Source organism: Typopeltis vanoorti, chromosome 11, assembly GCF_054136105.1.
Source record: "Typopeltis vanoorti isolate ZY-2024b chromosome 11, IOZ_Tvanoo_1.0, whole genome shotgun sequence".
In the NCBI taxonomy this organism is placed as follows: domain Eukaryota; kingdom Metazoa; phylum Arthropoda; class Arachnida; order Uropygi; family Thelyphonidae; genus Typopeltis; species Typopeltis vanoorti.
The window spans coordinates 104965496-104988360 of record NC_143559.1 but is presented as its reverse complement, the minus strand read 5'-3'; the positions used below and the strand labels follow the sequence as shown (position 1 = coordinate 104988360).

The window sequence follows — 22865 nt, the reverse complement described above, 5'->3', positions numbered from 1 at the left end:
TGACCGGAACGTGCGTTGCTAGTCAAGCTTTGCTATCAACAACGCTGTAACGCTAATGCTGTGCTTCAAGAATTCCGGCGTTTGAAGGATAGGAGAAAAGGTGTTCAACGACAATAACAAATCTTAGCAAAATGATTTTACGATTCGAAAATAGCGAATCTTTAGCAGTGAGGCCAGGACGAATGCGCAAGCGGATTCCTCAACGAGTTGACGAAGATGCAACTGCCGTCGTGGAACACGCAATGAATAACGTACAAGGGTACAGTGCTCCTGCAATATTAAGGCAACTGCACATGCCATACTCAACTGTGTGGAAAATCCTGCGTCAAATGCTGAGATTTTCATCTACAAGATCTCCCATACTCAAGCTTTGCTTCATGGTGATGGGAAACTCAACTACAGTTTGTCCTAATCTCCATTCCATCTAAGAACGTCAGGGCAAACTGTAGTTGGATGATGCATGGCCGTGGGAGATCTTGTGGAGCGACGAGGCACATTTATATCTGAACAGTAATGTTAACTCACACAATTGCCGCATTTGGGCTGCGAATGTCATGTGTTCCAACAGACTCCTTTACACTCACTGAAAGTGCCATTGTGGTGTGGTTTCACTGTATCAAACGTTTATTATTGGTTCGTACTTTTTCGAAGACCTTTGCCCGACAGGACCAGGACTTGTACCGTCTCTGCTGTCAGGCATCGAGAGATGCTGGCAAATTTGTTGTTCCACAACTGCAGCAGAGAAGATGTCTAATTCTACTGTATTCATGCAGGATGAAGCACCACCTTGCATTGGATTGCCGGTACAGCGAATGTTACGAAAACACTTCACAGAACACAGTGATTAGTCGTGCATTTCCTCACAGGATGGCCACCTCGTTCGCCTGATCTCAATCCCTGTGACTTTTGGTTGTGGAGTTAATCTGAAACGCATGGTGTATGAATAGGCTGACCATACGTACCGTTTTGAACGGGACAGTGCCATTTTTTTCATATTTTCCGGCCGTCCCGTCGTTTTAATGAAAATGTCAATTTTGTCCTGTTTTAATAAAAACTATAAATATACTTTAATATTGATCAATCATAAATATTATTATTCATAACCTGTAATCGTATATCAATATAAGGGATACCAGTAATTTGTATAACCATGGAGTCGCATTGTTCGATACTAAATATCGATATCTGCAATGATTTATTCAGAGGGGAAAAAAAAAAAAAAAAAATACAACGCTTGCGCGTCTCAGACGCCGCGTCTGTTCTGCTGTAGTGTTAGTTTTTGTTTTGCTTGTATGCTAACCGATGGCTTTGTTATTCAATGCCGGTGGTTTACATTTCATATTTTTTTTTAAACTGTAAAGTCTTATTTTTTAAAGCTTTAAATCTATCCTTGCAATGTCAAAGAGGCGAAACTGCAGTTTTAATGACGATCTCCAGAAAGAATAATCAATTTATTAAACTGGACAAGCTGTGTAGCGATGGAACAAAAGTGGTATGCCAAAATTGCAATATCCTTTATCCGTTGATCATGGAGGCAGAAGCGACATCAACCAACATCTATGTAGCCAGAAGCATAAGGATGCTGACAAGACTCTGGCTTCAGTTAAAAACATCAGTTTTCGCGCAAATGACTGCTTGTACATTGTTCAATAAAATTTATGAACCAAAATTTTCTTCAGCATGTACCAAATCAGACGTAATAATTACCAATGTTTTATCACCATATATATTGTGCAAAGTAAAACTTTTTTTTTAATCGTCTTACTTTTTCATGAATACAGAATATTACATAACCCCCGTCCCGTTTTTGCCATCCCAATGTCCCGTTTTTGTTTCAAGGCAATATGGTCAGCCTATGTATGAAGGATATGTTCCTTCATACATAGGCAGAATAACAAAATAAAGAATAACAAGACAGAATAACGCAGCATGTGAAGTAAATCAATGTCGATCTGTTGCGTTCCGCTGTAGAAAGTCATTCACAGAAGGCAGTTCTTAGAACACCTGAACGGAAGACATATTGAGAACACTATCTTCTGTAAATAAACACCCCATGCTCCAGAGTTTACTTACCCCAAGTTTGGTTGAATTTCGTCCAATACATTTTTTGCTATAGGGCTCTGAACACCTCCTCTTTAATTATGGCCACTCTGTATATATACAAGTGGATGTCAGAACGCACAAATATCATTTGCGAGCACGACATGATTTCTCTTTTCCACATGATTTTCAATATATTTGGAACAGCGACACACAAACTTATGTGTGTCGCTGTTCCAAGCATATATGCGGCAGAAAAAATGATAACAAAAAAATAAAAATTCACTTAAAATCAATACTTAGTGTTGTTAAGTATGTAGGGGAGAGGAACTTTTTCCAATGTTCTCATCGGTCACTGATGCGGATGACTGCCCTGATCGTTCTTCATCGATGATCATTGACATCATTCCAACCATTTTTGCATATGTGAAGTCCCCAGTATATGATTTGCGTGACAAAGCACGGTTACCATACTGAGTTCTCTTTTAGATAAATGGCTGCCCATGCTACACTTCAGCGTACAAAAATCAAGCAGATGCATGTTGCTGTTCTTTGGTGCATGCAGTCGGCCTGATTAGTCGATTAGATCGTGTCATTGCTCTCCAACCTATTCGCTGTAGGTTCGAATCCATTGTGGAGTAGCTGTTTATGTAACAGACGATTGTCATCTGGTGTGAGACCGCCATTGTGTTATTTTGAAATGAAGAGTAAACCAATCGGAGGGTGTAACTTGATAGTATCACGTGCGCAAAGAAAAAAACCACCCTCCCACCAGGGTCGTATTTAAGGTTGCTGTGTCCCCCCCCCCCAAGCCATAACTTTTAAGAGGCCTCCCATCTACTGAGTAAAGTTATCGAAACTGAGGTGGAAGTTCCCTTGTAATGGGGTCCTAAGCTTGTCTAGTTTATGCGTAAATTCGGACCCTCCTCTCATATATATATATATCGTTCAATGACTGCTTGAACAATCAAGCGATTGTTCAAGCAAATACCGATAATTCGTATCCTCAATGATCAACTGCTATTATACCTTATTAGGAACAATGTCCAACGACAGTGAGTTCAGACACAGTCCTTCACAATCATTTTGACCGATTGTAGCATGATTTACGTTCCTCCAGTTCTTGTTTGTCTCTTGCACTAGTTGTATTTCTTCCATATGCCCAACACTGATGCGAGATTTTATGTTTATTACATCATTCTGTTATAACATACATCCTGTTGCCATGGGCGCGCCAGTAGTGTCCGGCGCCTGTGTGCAAAACTTTAGTTGGCGCCACTATTCCCCCCCTCCAATAAAAAAATCACTTTAAAAAATGTTGTTTTTAAGTATTTCCTCTTCTTTGGCGCCTTTACTATCCCGGCGCCTGTGTGCGTAGCACACATTGCACATATGGCCGACGCTCCCCTGCCTGTTGCGCGGGACAACTAGGAAGGAGGAGAATTATAGCTATTTCCACTCTTTAAAGTCCATGTGGATTCTATTCAGTACATATATTCAGCATTGTCTATTTGTTAGTGTGTGTGTGTGTGTGTGTGTGTGTGTGTGTGTTGTGTCAGCACAAGACACTTACATGCACCAGGATGTGTTAGAAAAATGAAGAATATCTGGGGTATATGTTTATTTATATTAGTGATTGAATCAGGCTTTGAACACATCACGCACGGAAGAAAGCGTCAGTTGTTCACAGAAGCAAATATAAATCAAGAAGACTGTGTTTTGCATTAAAATGCTCGTCCCTGCAAGAGACACAACAGTTTTAATCTAATCAGGATTTGGGATATTTTGAGATATATTAAAATAGGATATTTTCTCTTTCTAATTATGAGATCTTCGGTCATCAGTAGCCTATTCGTGCTCGCTAAGAGTTTACTTCTTTCACCACTTCAGTTACAATGCATCGCGAGTCTTAATTATCATCAAGTACAAAGATAAACGATAGCCCACCCAATCCGATCTCTACATAGCACTGTATATAGATACTAGAGATCAACCACGAGCATGCATGTGTACGAGTACATACATAAATGCATAACTTGGCCAGAAAATTAGAAATTGTATTTCATTGTCGTGTGCGAGGTTTCGCATATAATTTGAATTAGGAACGGCATAGATTCCATCGGCGTTTATGAAGTAATTTGAAGATATTCCTATAGCAACAATGCCTCTAAGTCCTGTATACCGCATTCTAATATATCCTGCATTCTAGAATGCAGGATATATTAGAATGCGTTATTATTTGGGAACTGAGGTTGCATCGTTTCATCATCATGTTCAACAAAATACTATGATATCTAGTTCCTCTGTAACTCAGTCGGTTTCGAAGAAACTCTTTGGTTACAGGGTTCGAATCCCGTCTCAAGCGCGAAGAACTTTTAGCTTTTCAGCGGAGGTTTTTCAGTTAGCTGCGGAGGTTTTTCAACCCGCAAATAGGCAAACCGATTTGGAGAACACACACACAATTTACATACAAGAATATTTACGTATAATCCTAACTACTTTATCCAAAAATTATGGTTATGAGTTGCAGTCTAATTAAGTGGACCTTACTTAAGCCTTAAGGGCTTGGACGCAGCACGGAATTTTATTACGATTATTATTGTCATAGGAATTGGCAACTCTATTTCCTGCAACTTTTACAAAGTGGAAATGAGACACGAAGAGGGTATCATTTCCTCTGATTTGGTCCGTCACTTTAACCTTTTCGGTACTGTAAAAGGTGTCATTCTGTATTCATCCAACCATGGCAATTATTTCCAAGCAACAACAATGTAAGCAATGTGTAGTTTTGCGATGACTTTAAAGAAAGCCTTTTAATTAAAATTCACGCAGAGATGGGGGGGGGGGGGGAGGTCACTGACTTATTGACATGTACGGTGAAACTTCCAGTCGTAATAAAACGCATAAATCATAACACTAATTTGAACTTAGTAAATGCATAAACATTGTATGCATTTATCTTAGGAAGCTAATTTAGTTGTATTTAGTGGACACAGCAAGACATATTTTACATATTTATTTTGCATCGATATTTCTTATAAATGTGTCATTACTGACAAGAAGTTAGGTCTTACTCTAACGCCAAGGTTCCCGTCTTTTCTAAACTTCAAATTACGAGTGGCCTTCTGTCAGATATCTAAGGCAAGATAATTTCCTAGCGACAGCAATCACCATAGCAACTGTATCGTCAAGAATATGTTGAGTTACTTCATTGAACAACAAAGACGTGTAAGGCAGAGAAAATATGAAGAAAAAAATTCTTTGCAAAGTAGCTACACAAACAATAATTTTCACAGGACCCTTTTGAAATACTCTTGGGGACAGAGGATGGAAACATGTATTGGATCACGTGATCAATGATAGTGTATCGAAGTAAAGTGTGTTCGTCGCGAGAGGATCGAATTTAGATAATGCATTTTGTGCAATGTGATATCAGTTGGTGGAATTGCACGCATGCGCGTATGTCTACTAAACGTGAAAGGTGAACTTTACAGGAAGGGTCGGCTTTTCACACACACACACAGACTAATCTCTTAACTGCCAATACGCTGACGGGCAAGATAAGAAAATGAAAATACTGAAAAGATTTTTTTTTCTTTGGTAAATAAATACAAGTTTATTACTTTTTAAAAAACAATTTGAATCACTTGTAAATAGCCATGGCGAAATAAATTCGATACGTGATTATATATATTTGGGGAGGAACTGAGTATTGTTCACCATTAGTGGGAATACTTTTGTTTAGTGCATGATTTTAGGTCCGTTCGTTATATTGCGTAAGCATATTGGTCTCGTTTTGTCCGCTTAAATCAGATCTGGACGGACTGTAACGAATTTTGGTAGATTCTGGTAATTTGGTAGGATTTAGTAAATTCATCATCACTAGCATATAAAGCGCACAATTTTTGGACACAACATCAGACAAAACGATTCTAAATTACAGAAAATTATATTACAGTAATATATGGTACGCAGTAAATAAATTAGCTCCAATAGATAGTGACTCTGAATTTGCTCCGTGATGAATGACATCATTCTGCATTAAAGCCATTCCAAAAGGAACCTTTAATTCATTCGTCTGATCATTTCATAATTTTAAATGACGAGGCCCATGTTTATTAAGAGCTAATTTATATTGATTGAACATTTTTTAAGTCTTCGGTGTAATCTTTTCTTCAAAACATTCGATATGACCTTTCTTCGAGTAGCACTGCTAAATGTCTATAATGTAAGCTATAATATTTCAAATATTATTTTTATTGTCCAGTTGTTCCAATAATTTACGGAGCATGAGAGGAGGTTGTAGATATTCTTCTTCTTAAGAGACCCAAGACAGATTTCACGATACGCAGTGCTTACCTAGATAAACCTCAGAAGTGCTAATATAATAGATGTTAAGGAAATGACACCACAATATCGATATATATGCTATGTGATGTCATCAATTTGGTCTGCAGTAGTAACTAAAACCTCTGCCTTTAGGTAGGTGGGTCTTGTTAGCAGTCCTGGATATATACCCCGTCCCCACAAAGAGGCATTAAACCAAACCTAGGAGTGAACGAACGTAAAAAGCTACTACAATGGGAGGGGGGGGGGGAATCCACGCTCAGCTGACAAACGGCGCTAAGCATTTAGCGCTAAGCATTGCTGTAGGTGGACAAATGAGTCCATCGCTCGGTGCAATACACCCTTTTATCTATTAGAGGCTTGATGTGGTCATACGCCATTTTTTGTTTCCAGAGGATATGTTTCCCAATTTCTTTCATAATGTAATGATTGATGCATTTAGAAGTCTATCAATGACAGACATTTATTTTACAAGGTACAAGATTAAAGCAGTTATTCGACATCCTGACAGCTAGGCTGTATGCTGGACCTAATGGCAACGCTTCATAAAGCATCCAACTCAGATAGCGAATAATTACTACTACCAATATTATCAGAGGTGTGCTTGGACGGACCAATCAGTGAGATGGGAAGGGCAACTGCCGAGACCGATTTACAGAGCTAATGCGAAATGCATGATTAAATAAAGAATCCACTACTGTACATTGCATGTTCCTCCCGATTTCCACTAGCATCACACATCAACTATAAGAAAAATTATTAAATTGGAAAAAAGAGGCAAATCACTCTAAGCCTTTCAGATGCACTTCACAAATATACGTGGTCTTCCTGCCGACTTCAATAAGATTTTGCATCGCTAATTTACCAAACTGCATCTACTTTTGTTAACAGAAACACAAATTTCAGGTTATTCCATCATCTCATTAGTCTAAAACACTTATGGAACAGATGTTAAGGAAAGAGAACTACAATGTATATGCTGCGTGATAAAGTCTATATCTCTGCCTTCAAACAGATTCAGATTCTTTGACTGTTTTCGTCCCATTAGTGACATCTGTGTAAGTGTTTGCTCCCATTTATCTGCCAGAGGGCGCCCAACTTAAAATCCCTCTTTTGAATTTTTTCTTCTCAAAATTTTGGTCAAAGAAATTTGACACCTTATTCTACTAAATGTTTTTTGGTCAGACTTTCATATAGCTAATTTTTCTAGAGATTTTAATTTTCACTATGCCAACTTACTTTTTTACCCCGAAATGCCTGCTTCAGGTGATATAAATGCCGACCTGTCCTCAGTAACGCCACAGCAACTGTCCATATGCTTACCTGAAAACCAGACAATTCTAACTACTCAATACGTATTCTTGATCGCAGCACAAAATTTTGCTAAGAAAATACTACTTCTTTGTGACGTGAAATCTTTTGGGATATACATTTTATTAATATACATATTCTATACAATAATACACAATATTTTATTGATATAAATTTACTATTACTGAGTTTATTAAACTCAGTAATAGTAAATATTTACGAAATAGTAAATATTTTTGTTGTTTTCAAATGCTTAATCCATTTTATATAGAAAATAATTCATAGTAAAACACCAAAAGAAATAAGACAGAAGAAATATTTATTATGATGATTACATAAAACTTTTTATTATCAGCTTTATTAGACAAATAACGAAAGTTGAAGAGATGGTATATATACTCACATTAACTGTTTTCATTTATTTGAAAACTGTCTTCTAAACTGCACTTTTAACCTTTGAAACTAGTCCACACTCCACATTCGTCTTTCCATAATATACTCATATATATGCACAAATGCGAGCACGCAGGCGCAGACGCACGCACTTCATCGTCTGCGAATAGTTTACTTGAATGCCAGTCATATTCAAGATAACTGTGTTTGTAGAAATGAAAACTACCGTTCTTTTTCAACTCTCTCTCTCTCTCTCTCTCTCTCTCTCTCTGTGTGTGTGTGTGTGTGTGTGTGTGTGTGTGTGTGTGTGTGTGTGTGTGTGTGTGTGTGTGTGTGTGTGTGTTTTAAGACGCTTATTTACATACGAACTTCTAGCACGTCTGTTGCCATAGTATCCTGAAATTTTACAGCTAAATATCATAATTCCTGTATTTTTTTTTTTTTTAATTTACTCTTTTAAGTTCTCGAAATTAAATGTAAAACAACTTCTCATGAGTGATATTTTGGAATGATTGAAGAACGACTCAGTGGATTTTACTAACTTATTTAAGAGAGATTTTAATAGACCATGCTAAAAACTGTATTTAAAATTATCACTAGTGTAAACAATTTGGGAAAGTGCTTTTAAATTCTGCGAGAATAGATCATAGGCAAACAAACGTGGATAAGAACCAACGCGGGAGACAGAATGTTCAGAGTAATATTTGCTAATAAACTCAGGTGCTTTGCTACATTAATGGAGTGGCTAAATGGAATACCTTTTTAGCATTTCAAGGGATAAATCAAGCTAATCACAGACTTCGTAAGCTATATATATATATATATATATATATATATATATATACATACATACAGGGTGTTCGGGATAAATTTGACATATTTATAATTAATTATATTTTTCCGTAAGTTACATGTATTAACACACACTTCTCTTCATTTAAAAGTTTGGACCCTTCTTCATTCATATACAAGATGTCAGAAAGGATGGATAGCTGGAACCCACCTGAATCATGGAAGAGAATAACTTGTATCATGATGATTCGTGCCCGCCATCAAAATAAGGATATTACGACTGCTGCCCAATGCTCCCTGAATACAGTAAAAACAATCAGGCATGAACTAGAGACTTGCAATGGTGACTACGAGGATGTAGCAAGAAGAAAGATCCCTAGCAGACGATCTGATTGCGTTCGTACAGCAGAATTCCTCGCAAATCTGCAGGAACAGGTGTTGAAGAACCCTGGCATTGGAATTCGGGCTTTGTTCGTGGAGTTGCTAACTGTAGTCAAGCCCTGGATAACAAGGGTAGCCAATGGTAGGCCGTATGTATGGCAGCAGGATTCGGCCCCTTGCCACACCTCTGGGAAAAGTCAAAAATGGTTGTCTGAAAATTTCTACGACTTCACCAGTCCAAATGTTTGGCCTCCAAACTCCCCAGACCTTAACCCCATGGATTATTTTGTATGGGGCGCAGTTGAAAAAGACACCAATCGCACTTCCAGTAATACAAAAGCCCAGTTAATGGATAAAATTAAAACAGTTTTTGCGGCCCTTCCCAGGGAGACTGTAGCATCAGCTTGTTCGAGGTTCCGAAGCAGAATTGAAGCTGTGATCGATGCTAATGGTGGTTACTTTGAGTAAATCTTGTTGATAGTATTGTAATTAACTCTGCCTGTAATGTTTTTTTGTCAATTCATTAAATTTAATAGATACAAAGAAGATTTTCTTTTTCCTTACGAAACTGTCAAATTTATCCCGAACACCCTGTATATATATATATATGATAATGCTTTGTATTTACTCGGTATAAAGATATGTTCATATTTTTTACTGACTGAATTCCGAGAATTAGACAAACAATTAATTTTTATTTAACACGCAACATGTTTCGTAGGAAAGCCGACGAAATACACACACACACACACATATATATATATATATATATATATATATATATATATATATATATATATATATATATATATATATATATATATGCTCTTCTTCTCTAACGTACCATGAAGAGATAGCAAAATCAAAAATGCGTACCCGTTCACGCGATTTTTTTGGCCTGCCACCTACTCATTTTTTTTGATGACGTTACAATGTTCCCATTTATAACTTATTGCAGGAATCCCGCATATTCTAATAAAATTGGAAAATAACATGCCACAGAAGCCGTGCTTACTGTTCTCCCTTTTCTTGAATTAATATCTCCCTCCTCCAACTTTGCTAAAAATAAAATAAAATAAAAAAAAAAGACAAGTAAATTACTGACTAGATGATAATCCATTTGAAAACATTCCTCTGATTCCAGGCAGGAAGCCAAAACTCACAAATAATTTTTCATTCTGTTTTCTGCCAAATAAATTTCTAACGCAGCGCCCTCTTTTCTCTAATTTCGTCACCAAGAGTCACGTTTCGATTAAACAAAATAAACTTGGAAATATAATATAACTCGTCCGTATTTTTGTGTTATGGTAGTCTGCTAAAAAAAAAAAACTTCGGTATCAAATGACCATCCGTAATTCATTATTGAATTACTTTTCAGTTTTGAAATAATCGAGTTTATAGTATAAAAACCAAGTTCACTTAAAGTAAATACGAATACAGTACAGCAGAATGCAATAGCTTCGTACATCGTTTGTTCACTTTTTTTTTTTATATTCTCTCGGGTAAGCCTTATATTATAGCATTTTGAAATAATTATGATCACGCTGACTTACCTGGTTTGGAAATATATACGTTTTAAGGACGCTTAAAATTTCAGTATGCGGTTTAAGTTACCGACTAATGGGAAACTAAACTCAGTAAATTGCATATTTAATTAAAAAGAAACTTCATTTGTCGAAGAAAGGAAGTTACGATACTGTAAAAACAAGTCTCCTGTCGAGCCGATATTGAATTACTGCTCAACTTATTTACCGATGGTTTTAATAAATGCTACGAGAATCAAAGGATGTTCAGAGAAAATTCCCTAAGTACATGGAAATGATTCTAATCTTTATCATGATAATAATGGGAATCGGCTGGTTAGTTATAATCTGATTAATTCATCCAAAAGAGAGACGAGAAGAGTCTTAAGTTTGTAAGTTAATTCAGCGCTATACAAGATAGCTCAGGTACATATCAATACAAATTAAATTTTGCATTAATATGTACACAGACCATAAATCATAATAAATATTAAAAATAAAAAAGCATATAGAAGAATGAAAGAGGGAGAGAAGATAAACCGAATGAATATATACAAGCAAACATAAACGTGGCTGGTGAAATGCGAAGTACGCATATCGGTCTGGCTAGTAGAGATTAAGCAGTATATGATTAATTAATATGATATTCAATTTCTTTTTTTTTTTTTTTCTGCATTGCGTTAATGGTCTACTTATAAGATTGGTTTATTTCTTCTGAGCACGGTGATATTTCCCACACAAACATAAAACCAACATAGAACACATTTGGTAATTATTACACGTGCTATCCAGGTATAAATTGCATTTGAGTAATTCGTGAAGTTCTTCTTCACGAATGATCTTCTTCTTCCTATCTTGTATTAGGCCTTGGGGCCTGTTACGGTCTCATTCCATCTTTTATATTGTCTTCCAAGTGATCTCTTCACCATGGGTTTCTATTCAAGGATTTCTTTGGTGATTCTACTGTTGTCCATTCTCTCAAGTTGCTGTTTCCATTAACTTCTATTATATTCTATTATTGGTTGTTCATTCATTTCTACCATTAATTTTCTTTATTTTTTATGACCTTTATTAACTATCCCAATATATAATTAATATCTCAAAAAATGTATTGCTGTTAACTCTGTCAAATGCCTTAGCATAACCAATAAAAAGCAATTTAGCTTTCCACATTGTATTCTTTTCCAATAAAATGATTACATGATTACAAATAATTGATTAAATGATTACGTAAAGGAAAGCACAGAAAAGATGTTAATTAAGCTTGCAAAGAAAAAAGTAGTGAATGTAGTAGTTTCAAAAAAAGCAGTACAAAGGTTGAAAAAATAAAGCACTCCATGGTCCATATTTAAAAGATATTGAAAGAGCAAGTGGACAGTAGCTTAACTTGGCCATGGCTTCAGCACGGCAGCATCAAGAAAGAGACAGAAGGTCTGATACTTGCTGCTCAAGAACAAACAAACGAATGCAGTAAAGACGAAGATTGAAAAGATCTGTAACGATAGCAAATGCCGATTGTGCAATGATAAACAAGAGACAGCACATAATACTGTACATAATATGCCAGACATCACTTAGCTGAAAAACAACTCTGATGTGGCAATGCCAGGGTTTTTAGATTAGGAGCAAAAATGCATGAAAAACTGATCAAGTTTTATAGGGATCTGGAGATTGAAATTCAATGATTTTGGAACAAGAAAGCAACCACAGTTCCAGTTGTTATGGAAGCGCTAGGAACAATACCAAGAATATTTATGAAACATCTGGAAAAGTTCAACCTCCCAGATATAATACCATGTCAACTCCATAAAAACGGCACTTTTAGGGACATCTCACATTTCACGACGATATCTAGTCCATTCCTAGGCCTTCGGATAAGGCGCGAATTGGATTCATTTGACCAACAAATGGACCAACTCCGCTAAACAGTACGCCTCTTTACCACTTTGAAAGAAAACATTTTAGTCCACGTGTCTTCTTACAAAATTCTTACGCAATTTTCAGGACTGATTTCTTGTTCTGTTTCTTGTTTTATTGTTAAACGAAAAGGTCTTCAGCCTCTACTCTTCAACAGGCCTTCCCCTAGCATTTGTGTGGCCCGAGTCAAGAGTACAAAATGGAGGCCCACATACCACGTGTCTAAATAGTTAAAAGTTATAAATCAAGCTAACAAACTGCTAAATCAAATAACTTTTACCCTTCTATCTAGACAAGTACACCATAATAACAAAAATCTCATTAATTATATATCAAACAATAGGAAAGGTATCAGAATTGCCGGAGGACTGTGTTTAATCTTTTGTTTTTATATTCAGGAAAAGTATGTGTCATCAAGGAGCCCTTATTGCTTCTTTCATAAAATGAGATTGTGTGGCCAGAGGTCATAGTTAATGACGCAAGTAAGGATACAGTTACGAATTTGTTACTTTTTTTTTCTTTGTGTAGCTGCAATAAGAGATTTATACCTTTCATAATTAAGTGATTAATTTCAGTATACATCGGTCGTTTATAGTTTATTATTATTATTATTATTATTATTATTATTATTATTATTATTTTATTCACATAATTGATACACAGTCAAAACAAGATATCGTATAAACAAAAATTTGACTGGTGATTCAGAACAATTCAGATTCTACCCAAGAATCTAAGAATAGTCCGTCAGGTAGCGTCGTAAAATATGGACTGTTCCAAGTAATGCTGTTTTTTGTAGGTCATTTGGGGTCATTTCGTTGATTGATGTTTAATTGCTGTAAATAGTTGGATAGTTTCTATGAAGTTGCGCCAAGTGCACCGATAACAATTGGAATGACTTTGGTGTGTTTAAGCCACAGTCGGCTAACTTCGATTGCCAGATCTCGATATTTAGTAATTATTATTATTATTATTATTTGACACCTCCAGGGAGTCTAAAGACTCATCGAGGGAGAGCACCTGCTCTACAACTCTGTCTCCACCACTCACTCCACCAGCTGACTCTACTAACGCCATCTACCGCCTTTATGGTGTCCAATATTTTTGGCTCAAGTCCTACAGAGCCTTTTCGCGAACTTATCGCGAGGTAATGTGTTCGGTAACGCTAGAAAAGAAAACATATGAGAACGATGTTTAAGTTTTCATCTTTTCAATAAAATACCCGTCATATCAAGAGTGAATTTTTTTTTTTTTTTTACTTTACTTTTATTTAGTGGGGTGATGTCAAAAATTTCAAAATTTCTCATTTGTCAACGCTTAGGGAAAAGAATAAAGAACACCTGACATTAGCTATAAATAATGGGAAATTTTTCATTATAGTAAGCCTTTATTAGTTTCGCCTGTCAAGCGTCTCCGTGAGGAGGGGAGGGGGGGGTAAGAATAATGACAGGTCATTCGCTTTTCTATTGGAAAAGACCTGAGTTTGATTCGCGTCATCATGACAGGAATCTTTATATGGATTTTATTTTTCAACACGGTGAGTTAGCCGATCTCGAAGAGAGAGATAGCTGTTTTTTCCCCATCGGCATACAGGCAAATCAGTAAGGAAACACACGCAGTTAACACAAAAAAAAAAAAAAACTAAGGATAGTGGGTGGTAGATAGCGTAGTGTGAATCATGGTTATGTAGCTGATAATAGTTTATGTAATACGGGATGGACTCCTGCGATGAATCCTTGGACTCCGTGAGATGTCTTATAATAATAATAATTATTATTATTCGCAGAGTCAGGTAATCCTATAATGGTTCTCTGCAACTAGAGATTGGCGACAATTGGACTTCCGACATACGCACTCTGTGACACATTTTGTCATTTTATTCTTTGCGGAAGCTAGAAGAAGAAGAGGAAAACAGCTCTCAAGCCAAATCTGGCCAACGGTCGCATGTGGCAGTGGGCCATTTCGAAGTCTCAAAGACTTCTCAGCTACTACGTGTCTCCACGAAATCGTAACCTCCATTTGCACTCTGCTCAGGACCAATCCCCTATCCCACTGGTTTTTTTTAACAGGCCTTTAAGGCCCACAACCTTCCAAGCATGCTTGGATTTCGTAACCGAAATACGAGGATAGAATGGTCACTCCTATGCCTCAAGGTATTCTTGGCTGTATCCCTGTGTGTTCAAGGGGCCGGTTTGCCTGCTTGCGGGATGAAAAACACCAGATAAACTGGTGGAAAAAACCCTACTGCCCGCGCCCAAGACCGGCTAACTTGGCTATGGCTGAGGAAGATCCTTCAGCTCCTCACGTCTCCGACGGGAATCGAACCTAGGACACTCCTTCCCCAGGCATATGGTTGCGAAGCGCAAAGCCACTAGGCTAACCGCGCGGACCGCTCAGGACCAATGCAAACAATAAAATACCAAAAGATGAATTGCTGAGGAGCTAATAATTGTTTTTCTTTTTTGTTTCCGTGCCATCTTGACAGAAGAAAAATAAATGACTCGCTAGAAAGCTTTGGTCTCTCATTTTATGACTTTCTCAAAGGAGCAATGCATGTCAAATAACTCAAGTGGGATGCAGAAAAGTAATATGGTGTCTGCTGCGATCACTCGAAGGCTTTTTCTCCATTCTCGGGTGCTTTTTCAATATCCCCGATCTGGGAAATTGTGTGAGGTGGGGGGGGGGGAGAAACTTCAACGATCTCTCCTGAAGCTGAAATAGGACGTCGGAATCATTTGCATTCTGCATTGCTACGAAAGAGAAAGAGATGATAAAGCTCTGTGTACATTTCCGTTGTCAGGACAACAGAAGACTCTAAACATAGTTCTCATCTGCTTGGTTGATAGTCATTGCTTAAGATGTTCTCAAGGGTGCTATATTTAGTACGCCGACAAGGAACTGAATAGGTTAGTGAATGGAGATAAATAGCGTAGGAAGACGGAGCTCAATGATGGTTTATTGAGCCACGTCCGTACGAGAGAGAGAGAGAGAGAGAGAGAGGCAGGGTTTTATTCTCTCTGGGATGTCAAAGTCATGTTTTGTTTTTAATCAAGTTCGAAACTATTTAACTTGTTTATGAGACACTATCACATATTTTTGCCGAGTAGTTTTTTTTTTAATGATATTCCCACTCACGAAGCAGTACATTGTTATTAAGAACAAGCTAATAATATCCTGGAAACCTTTACTCTCCAGACTAAGCACGACATTTCTTTTATAAGCCACTTCTGGCCTCCAATAAGAAGACCGGATGCAAAAATAATAAACGACCTAAATCCATTTCTTGTTTAGCTGTTGATATTATTCTTATAATTCGCTATGCTAGGGGTTAACAACCTTTTTAGGATTTGAAGGTTGAAACCGGTCTGGGTAGTGACCTTCTCTCATAATGAAGAACAGTAATGCAGCTCCTAGGAGCTAAGTTCACATTATGGGTAAATACCAAGAATAGTGATCGGAGCTTGCTCCACCCTTACTATGAGTTGCCTCAGTTTGCATTACCAAATGGGTCAGGTGTTGCACTATCCGGGTATTTGCTTACGCTTGGAATTGCCGAACTTTATATAGTTTCTATATTCGGCATGAAACTCTTTGAGTTTCTTATTCGGCTAAGAAACAATATGGGATGTAATATCCCTTAACTTAAATAAGTTCATGTCACCGAATTGAAGCCTTTGGCTCTTCATATAATTAGCTTTTTAGGATGAATTATTATCATAAAACTATGCCGTCGAAGAAGTTAGAAGAATGACATAGGCCCTTTCGTTAAAATGTTTTGGTTCGAGTCCCATCTATGCATTAAGAAACATTATAAGGGCTTTTTATCTGAACCTGGGTTATCTCCCTCCTGGTTTCGAATGAAATTTGAAGATTTTTTTCCTTCCGAAAATCTGATTCCCCCCCCCCCAATATTAACTACAGCAATCCCACGCAATTTAGAGTTTATAGATAATGCATTCAACTGTTCACAATTAAGGATCCAAGACATGACCTTATCTTCTTACTGTTATATTAAATAACCCAAATGAGCACTAATTATTAAACAGAGAAACAAAAAAGGTTGTTTTAAGGACCTTCTTAAAAAACGCATCTTTTGTAATTGAGCATTCTTGTATAGCGAGCAATTCATTATCATGGCACCGGAAGTCGTTCTTCGCTTACATACTATAAATAGTTTATTTTTTGTCATTTGCAAGCTCTCATTGTTTGGAAATATTTCTCCCATTTAACCACTACAAAGAGTCACTCTGAGGTAACAGTCTAAGCATTAGAAAAATGTGTATGAATGTCAGATTAGGATCTGTGCAGCCAGAGTAGGTACAAGTACGTTTACAGAGAAGACAAACCCATTTTGCAATTTTTGAACTAAAACCACCTAAAAATTTATCGATGGAGCTACCTGGTATAGTTCGGCCACCGATTAGAGGTCCCTCGACACTTCTGCGCATCTCAGAAAAAGGCGAATCCATTCCGATAATAGGGTAATCAGTCCGTATTGTGGGATGAGTTGTTTATTATTACCGGTCGGAAAATTAACTTCTCTTTTATGATTATTGTAGTTAACTATGTTGCTTGTATAACAGTTGGAAAATTTTACCTATAAAGCACGTAATTTCGCGTGTTGGCGACCAATTCGGACGTCCTCTATTTCTTTCTCCCCTTCAGCATGAATCGACTATTCTTGGCAAGACGCGAAGCAGGGACCTACAAACGATGGGCGAACTTTTATAGTTATAACGTGACATGATTAGCTTTAAACAATAAAAAGTCATGCAACATTTTTCAAGGTACATTTGTGTCTATAAGTAAAAATATAACTCCTTCGGCTTTCTGGTGCAGTGGACTACAGAATAAATATAGAAGTTTATAAGTTTATATTATAAATTGTTAATATCCAGAGTACGATATTAACAATTATTTTAATTAAAAACACAGAACACAGCGTTCCACATACACACACATAATACACTTTTGAGTAATAAAGTTATGAATCTCATAACAAATTTTTTTTTTAGAAAAAAACGGGTTGTTTTTTGTTGTTGTTAAACGTAACGTAATTTGTAACGTAAGGGAAAAGGAAAAAACAAACAAACAATATTTATCTTCAGAAAATGGGGGCCAGAATTGATTTTAACAAGTTTAGGTAAACTAAAATAACATTCAATCAATGAAACAGAACTCTCTGTGTGTGTGTCCAACTAGATTGCACTGGTGGTTGGAACCAGACCAGCGTTGGCGGTATCCTAGTATGAGGGTTGTTTTCATGGACATCACTGGGCCTTCTCATTCCCATTGAACACATGCTGATGATTAATGTTTACCTGGAGATTACTTCGGACCATGTATTGCCCTGCATGGTGACCATGTCGGCTGATGGATCTGAACCCTTCCAGTAAGACAATGCCCAATTTCACAAAGCTCGCATTGTGCAAGTGTGGTTCCAAGAGCTATCCAAGCATTCCGCATGCTTATCGGGGCCTCATAATTTTCCTGATTTGAACCCCATCGAACATTTGTGTCCTCATGCTGTACACACCATCCCCCGATTGACGCCAGTGCCTCGCTCAGTCGCTGACTTCTTTATTCTCTCTGGTTGGTTCCAAATATCTCCAAACTTCTACCACCGTACAGGCGGTTATAATAATGTTTCGACTTAAGAGTGTACGTATAATTTAAAGAAGTAGTATAAATCGATTATTCATACTACAAATATTTGTTTGAAGTATTTTCATTGTTCAAGATTTTTCCTGATAGCTTTCTGAAAAGCCAGGACGAGGCGTGCAGTAGACGATTTCTAGTATGGTAAGAGGTAAGGTCATTTGTCGAGTTGACGAAAAGTTCGCTTATATATATAAAGGTTTCATTTTCTCCTTGGATCCTTAATTGTGAATTTTTCTGTTTCGTCACTTGTGTCACGTTGAAGAGACGATCTACTCATTCCATTAAATGTGGAATTAATCAGCATCTAAACAACGAATAAACTCGATATTGAAAAGTGTTGCCATTTAGAGAAGTGTTTGTTTAATGCTGGGTAGCCTCCTTAACAGATTTGAATGTCGTGTTTCTCTTGCTAAAGGAGATGGGAAACTACTCCCCTCCCCCATCCTTAATTCTGGCAAAACACACCCTGTGGAATTCTCGAGCTAGATCCGAATGAACCAGCGGTCTGTCATTCGCTCACACGTAAGGAAACTAATTCCATTCTCCACACGAATATCATGGAATGTTGCGTCTCGTTAATACGGGCTTGAGTGATTGTCGCAAGTTCGCCAACGAAAACAAATCCGGATGGATTATTGTAAATAATCTGGATTTTCTGAACCTCAAATGCGACAATTTTGTCGATGAACGAAGCCATCAAGATGAAAATAAGTCTCATCGCTGAAGATGATTTTGTTCTAAAAATAAGCATCCATTTGTTTGTTCTATAATCCATTCAACGAACTCTCTTCGCTGTGTGTGGTCAGTAGGCTTCAGTTCTTGAGTGAATTGAATTTTGTAAGCATAAAGATGCAAATCTTTCGTGAGAATACGCTGTAGAGAGCTTCTCGAAATGCCCAATTCAAGACCACGGTGCCGAATTGATGTTCCTGGACTCTCAGCAACACTCTCACGAACTGCTTCGATGTTTTCTGTTGAACGACGGCCAGAGTGTATAAGATCACTAATTGATCCAGTTTCCTTGAATTTTTAAATTAATCTTTTCACAATTGATGAAGTTAAATCACTATTCCGACCATATTTTTACGAAAATTGCGAACTGTAGCTGCCAAACCTTCATTATTTTTAAAATATTGCTCAACAATGAAAATGCGTTGTTCTTTCGTGTAGCGCTCCATTTTTAATAACCCTGAACTGTCAGCTGTCATGCTGTCTTTTTTTTCTCGTTGGCAACACTTTACCGCACAAATGGCGCTAAATTTAAAACTTGCGTGAATTTTGGGACACCCTGTATTCTATTGTCTAAATCTTTACAGGAAAAAAAAAAAGGGGGGGGGGGTTGGACAAGTCTGTGGTTTCTAGGACATAGGCTACGTTAGTGACGAACCCAGCGGAGAAGAATCATTATCCCTCTCTTTAAATAAGCAGAGCAAAATAATTTTTCCGCTACATAATAAAAAAAATCAAACAGAATCTATCCATATGTTTTAGATTATAGTCAAATTAAAAATTTTTGAAATAAATGTTATTAGTGAAGTCTTTAAATATTTATGACTAAATAGTCTCTCCTATTCCGTTTCGGGAGTTCTTGGAACACAGGTTTCAAAACTAAGCCAGAAACCACAGTTCGAATACATGGACAGTGCTCTCTTGATCGGAATCAAAGTTCAGCGATTAAAACTCTCTTGTTAACCGATGACGTAACCTGTCACCAAAGTGCTTGTCCCACCATGTTTATCAGTAATGTAGACTCTGGTGCTATGTGCAGCAGTACGTTAGTCTGGTCTTTCAAATGTTCCTTTTGGAAGTATATTTTGATATATATTCTGCCTTCCTTTAATTATATTCGAATGTATTTTACCCTTCTGATGGATGATTAGCGGAAGTTAATTATTATTTTTTTTTTTCATAAAGACTTCTGTCTAGCATTTAAATAAATGTAAACATGCAACTGAGAAAAAAAAAAGTCATTATAAGTCCGAGCTTGAATCCTACCTAGGAGGCGAAGAATTTTTTATCAGAGCTTTTCATCTGAGTGTGAGCTGGCCAGTCTAATACGGTGGTGGAGGGATTTTTTTTTTTTCCTTTTGGAAACTCGGGTGTTTCATCCTGCAAACGAACTAGAAGAACACACGTAATATACAGACATAGGATGTTATGCAAATAAGGATTAACCACCTGATTCCATTCGATCAGGTTTCTAGAGCCTGCGTGGTATGTTGTGGGTGTAAAACAGAGAGAGAGAGAGAGAAAGAGAGAGAGATTCGGTGAACTATGAAGAATAAGATTACCGCTCTCTTCCGTCACCAAAATTAGGTTTATAAGAAACGAGGTTACTTGACTGTAACATGTCGTAAAGCCTAATGCCTGAAAAAAAAAAAAAAAAAAAAAAAAAAACCATGGGAAGGGATTACAAGTCAAGTAAGCGAAACCAAAAAATACTGGATGTAAATAATAATGCGTTACCCACCAGTGGAAAGTCCTTGGTTTTCAACATTATTATTATTATTTAAGCAAAGAATTCCAATTCCACACGATTTACAATGCTCAGGAATAGTTCCAGAACTAGAGCGTAACTTCTCTTTGCTTCATTGGCCTGCTCATCCCCCTTACATGAACCATTCTGAACAATGATGACATGAAGCAGAATGAGCAGTCAGGTGTATCACGTGTCCCACAAATGAGCGATGTTATCTTGTATTCCGGTGTTAGTATTTCTGCTCAACCAGTGATCTTATGGAATAATGACAAGGAGAACATACTCGCAGCTGTTTGGAAAGTAATTTATTAATATACTAACCTAATACCATAGCGCTGTTATGGTATTAGGTTAGTGATCCTAATAAAGTGACCACTGACTGTATTTATAAAGATCTTCTATACTGAAAAATTATTGTTTGTGACCCAAATATTTTCTTTCCATAGCAGGACGCATCCATGATCAATTCAAGTGATGATGAGAAACATTGCAGAATAGGTAGTGACGATAGCAAAGTACCAGAAAACGAGAAAACAAACAAAAAATGTTCTTAGCTTTAATTCCTTTTGGAAAAATTCTCGATATCTCACGAATTTCCTTTTATTTTAAGACTTGTAAAGTTACTATTCGATGAACAACTACATTTTTTGCTAATAATTAATTAACTTGAGTTAATTTTATTGAATAAAAATTAACGAAAAAATGTTTGAAATGAATGAACCGCCATCAGCTATGTTAATGTTAGATAAAGAACTGCAAGAACTGTTAATTGTATTTAAATAACGTTTTTCTGAAGCCCTACAAAAACAAGCACATAACATATTGATTTGGTTACCTAGGTTTCTTCTGGATGGGGGAGGAGGTGGAGAGGATCCAGAGACGAGTGACCAAGATGATAGTAGGTCTATGGAATGAACCTTATGAGAACAGGTTGAAGATTTGTGGGTTGCAGAAATTGGTTGATAGGCGGAAAAGGGGTGATATGATTGAGACATTCAAATTACTGAAGGGTTTGTATAAGATTGATTCAGAAGATATTTTTGAGAATAGGACTGGTGGTGGGAGGACTAGGGACCATACATGGAAGCTGGGCGAGAATGTGGTTAGCAAGGGTGTTAGAGCTGGGTTCTTTACTTTTAGAGTGGTAAATGAGTGGAATAAGCTGCCAGAGCCTGTTGTGGGTGCTACGACAGTGAATGTGTTCAAGGTATGATAGATACTGTGAGAATGTCGAATAGTTGTGTGGACATGATGTTTAGGGCCTCCCTCGATGAGTCTAAGGACTCCCTGGAGTCGTCCGTAATAATAATAATAATAATAATAATAATAATAATAATAATAATAATAACATCTTGAAATGAACGTATTTTTTTTGTTTGTTTATTGTTATGTTTATCCGAAATAGAGGGCGCAGTTCGTAAAACTTTTCCAGTTGTTAACAACTAAAAATTAAGGCCATAAAATAAACATCGACAGACATTTTATAATAATACGAAAAAGGAATAATAATATGTTCCTATCATTAATAAGTTTATTTTACTTCATATCAGAAAATTTTCTTACATTTTCTGCAAAAAATAATACTTACCGCTCGCTTCAATCTTTCAAGAGTCAGCTTATTTAATGTAGGAACATCCTAGTTCACTGTCTTCCTTTTAACACCCTAACAGGCATTGCCTCATTTTAAGAGGTGCTGTCGTTCGCTATCACCACAGTTGCTCGTTACCCACAGGGGACACCGAATGACTCACCGCACAATCTCGAATATCACCTGACATGAAATCCGAAGTAAAATGAAAGGTGTATTAAAGTTTTTAATACGAGATGGCGCTGCTTTTCACTTTCAATGTACATATATTGTTGGTGGTGTTACCATAGCAACACATTCCAGCTAGCGATATTGATCGTTCACTATAAATTCTTAATCTTTCTTCTTCATTCTGTTGAAATTCTTTATTTTCTTAATCGTGAATTTATGAGCATATTGTGGCAGTGAACATTTAATAATAGCAGTTTCATTT

At 36.9% G+C, this 22865-nt stretch overlaps 1 protein-coding gene across 1 annotated transcript in view; it reads right to left on the bottom strand.

The window, feature by feature from the left end:
• The window catches only part of LOC150101904 (FYVE, RhoGEF and PH domain-containing protein 2-like), a 310945-nt gene extending 288357 nt beyond the window's left edge, over positions 1 to 22588 (bottom strand). The window contains exon 1 of the mRNA XM_090400010.1: positions 22433 to 22588. The gene's annotated coding sequence lies outside the window, so the exon portion shown is untranslated. The remainder of the gene's footprint in view (positions 1 to 22432) is intronic.
• Between the last annotated feature and the right edge of the window lie 277 nt (positions 22589 to 22865).